At 35.5% G+C, this 3,740-nt stretch overlaps 1 pseudogene; it reads left to right on the plus strand.

The window, feature by feature from the left end:
• Positions 1–1,905: 1,905 nt before the first annotated feature.
• LOC113613222 (ras-related C3 botulinum toxin substrate 1 pseudogene) lies at positions 1,906–2,552 on the plus strand (annotated as a pseudogene).
• The last annotated feature ends 1,188 nt before the right edge of the window (positions 2,553–3,740 follow it).

The following is a 3,740-nucleotide window of genomic DNA, read 5'->3' on the forward strand; positions in this document are numbered from 1 at the left end:
ATTCTCATAGTATTACAAACTTTTCATTATTATTATATTTGTTATGGTGATCTGCGATTCAGTAATCTTGATGTGACTATTGTAATTGTTTGGGAATGCCACGAATCACACATATATAAAATAGTGAACTTAAATTGATAAATGTTGTGTGTTCTGACTACTCCACCAACTGGTGGTTCCCCGTCTCTCTCTCTATCCTCAGGCCTTGCTATTCCTTGAGACAGAGCAATATTGAAATCAGGCCAATTAATAACTCTGCAATGACCTCTAAGTGTTCAAGTGAAGAGTCAATTGATGCAGGAAACTTCTTTGTTGTCTTATTTTAAGAAATTGCTGCAGCCATCTCAACCTGAAGCAACCACCACCCTAATCAATCAACAGCCCTCAGCATGGAGGCAAGACGCTCCACCAGCAAAATCATTACAACTTGCTGAATGCTCAGATGATGGTTATTTCTTAGCAATAAAGAATTTGTTAAGGTATGTACATTGGATTTTTTTAGACACAATGTTATTGCACACTTAATACACTATAGTATAAAGTAAACATAACTTTATATACACTGAGAAACAAAAAAAATTATTTTTAATCTGGATGCTAGTTACATTGGTGTGTTCAGTTTGTAAAAATTCATTCACCTTATTGATTCATCCACTTTTCTATATACATGTTAAATTTAATAAAATGTTCAGAAATTTAAATACTATTGTAAAGGAGAAAGTATTTTGATTTTTTATGTCTCTACTACCAATAAAAATCACTCAACTTTTCAAATAATTAAAAAATTTCAACTTATTTACTGTGTCATTGAAATTATCAGTCAACATCTTTTAATCAGGATCCTAATTAAAAAATCCAAAACATTTAAGAATAAGCAAAGATAATTACATTTTTTAATCATTTAGGTATTTCAACATATAAAATTACATTTACTTTTTTAAGTAGGTTCCAAGAAGATCACATGATGCTGAGTATTCACACATTGTATCATAAATATTTCATTTTGCAGACTCCTTTCTTAAGTACCTGATTTTTATTTAGTTTAATGCACTATTAACTGTAATAGAATTTGATTGAGAATCCTGACTACCTTTTGACAGATCAGTTTATGAGAACATTGATAATTCCAGGATTAGCAAAATTTTTCTGTAGAAGGCCACATATATTTTGGTCTTGGCATGTCAGATAGATTCCATCTTACCTAATCAACTCTGCCACTGTAGGGCAACCATAGGCATTACCCAAATTAATGGGCATGGGTAAGTTCCAATAAAACTTAATTCACAAAAATTAATGGCTGAATGGATTTGATCTTTGGGCTGTGGTTTGTCTTCACTGAATATACTGTCATGGAAATGACTGGAAAATCCTAAAACTTTTGGAAAAGCCACTCTAGCAATCCTCAGTACAAAGGATATGGTGTTTGGGTGAATTGTGAAATGATGTGTTTTAGTCTACTGTGGTTATTCAGAATAATATATAACCTAGTCAAGATTTACCATTTTTAAAGAAAATAAAAAGACACAGTTCCTAGACAACCTTGCTTCAAAAATAAGACTAAATATTCTGAAAATGTAGATTAGAAAGTCATAATTAGATCCATAAACTACATAAAGATAAGGAATTTAAATGAACAATAACCTATGAACTTTATATTTACTTCTGTTGCTTAACCATATGGCTTTTATCTTAGAATATAAAAATGATAGAGCAAAATACATGCATTTAAATAAGAAGAAAGATAGAGTCAGGGAGGTTAAGTGACTCCCATGATCACAGCTAGTCTTATTATTTAGTTGAATAAGCAACCTATCTGTTCACAGTTAAAGAACAATTCTACCCATATTTGACTGGTGGTGGCTACTGAGCTTAGGCTTTCTGATGTTAGCTGGAGAGGGAGGTGGCATGGACAGTGGTCCTGGCATCAGGGCCTGCCACTTCTCACCTCAGCATTCAAGCACTGCAGCAGCCACCACAGTCCTGAGAGAGGCCGTGAAGTGTGTGGAGGTTGGAGGCTGGAGCTGCAGGTAAGACTTGCCTACTCATCAGTTACACAACCAGTGCATTTCCTGGAGAATACATCCCCACTCTTTTTGACAATGATTCTGGAAAAGTTATAGCAGATGGAAAACTGGTGAATCTGGATTTATGGATATAGCTGGACAAGAATATGATGACAGATTATGTCCCCTATCCTATCTGTAAACAAATGTATTCTTAGTTACTTTTGTCTTATGAGTTTGGCATCATTTACAGATATTTGTGCAAAGTGGTATCCTGAAGTGCAACCCCAGGATACCAACACTCCCATCATCCAGGGCTTGATCTTAGGGATGATAAAGATGCAATGAAGAAACTAAGGAGAAGAAGCTGATTCCCATGATGACCCCCAGGGTTTAGCCATAACCAGGTGATCATTGTTGTAAAACCTGGGGTGCTCTGCCCTCACACAATGAGTCCTCAAGAGAGTGTGAGATAAAGCTTTTCCAGCAGTCTGGTGCCCACCTTCCATCAAGAAGAGAAAGAGAACCTGCTGTTGTAAAATACCTTGAGACAAATGAAAATAGAAACAAAACATTCCAAAATCTATGGCATGTAGTAAAAGCAGTTCTAAGAGGAAAGTTTATAGTAATACAGCCCTACCTCAAGAAATAAGAAAAATCTCAAATAAGCAATCTAACATTACACCTAAAGGAACTAGAAAAAACAAACAAAAAATAAAACCCAAAGTTAGTAGAAGGAAGGAAATAATAAAGATCAAAATAGAAATAAATGAGATAAGGACTGTAAAAAAACAATAGAAAAGATCAGTGAGTCTAAGAATTGGTTCATTGGAAAGACAAACAAAATTGGAAAAACCTTTAGTGAGACACACCAAGGAAAAAAATAAAAGGGCTCAAATAAAATCAAAATTGAAAGAAAAAAATAATTACACCTAGGGGGCTTCCCTGGTGGCGCAGCGGTTGAGAATCTGTCTGCTAATGCAGGGGACACAGGTTCGAGCCCTGGTCTGGGAGGATCCCACATGCCACGGAGCAGCTAGGCCCGTGAGCCACAACTACTGAGCCTGCGTGTCTGGAGCCTGTGCTCAGCAACAAGAGAGGCCGCGATAGTGAGAGGCCCACACACCACGATGAAGAGTGGACCCCACTTGCCACAGCTAGAGGAAGCCCTCACACAGAAATGAAAACCCAACACAGCAAAAATAAATAAAATTAATTAATATATATTTTAAAAAAATTACACCTAACATGACAGGAAAACGAAGGATCATAAGAGTCTACTATGAACAATCATACACCAACAAATAGGACAACTTAAAAGAAAGGGATAAATTCCTAGTGACATATGATCTTCCAAGACTGAATCATGATAGAGTAGAAAATCTAAATAGACCAATTACTGGTAAGGATATTGAATCAAAAACTTCCCAACAAATCAAAGTGCAGGAACAGATGGCTTCCCTGGTGAAGTTTACTAATATTCAAAGAAGATTTAATAGCTATACTTCTCAAACTCTACCAAAAAATTGAAGAGGAGGGAACACTTCCAAATTCATTTTATAAGGCCAGTGTTAACCTGTTATCAAAACCAGACAAGAACACCACAAAAAAGGAAATTACAGGTCAATATACCTGATGAAAATAGATGCAGAAATCCTCAACAAAATATTAGCAGATTGAATCCAACAATATACTAAAAGGATAAAATACCATGATCAAGTAAGATATATAACCCTG

The sequence above is a fragment of the Aethalodelphis obliquidens genome, unplaced genomic scaffold (assembly GCF_003676395.1).
Source record: "Aethalodelphis obliquidens isolate GAN/ISIS:26980383/991018 unplaced genomic scaffold, ASM367639v1 scaffold3, whole genome shotgun sequence".
Lineage (NCBI taxonomy): Eukaryota > Metazoa > Chordata > Mammalia > Artiodactyla > Delphinidae > Aethalodelphis > Aethalodelphis obliquidens.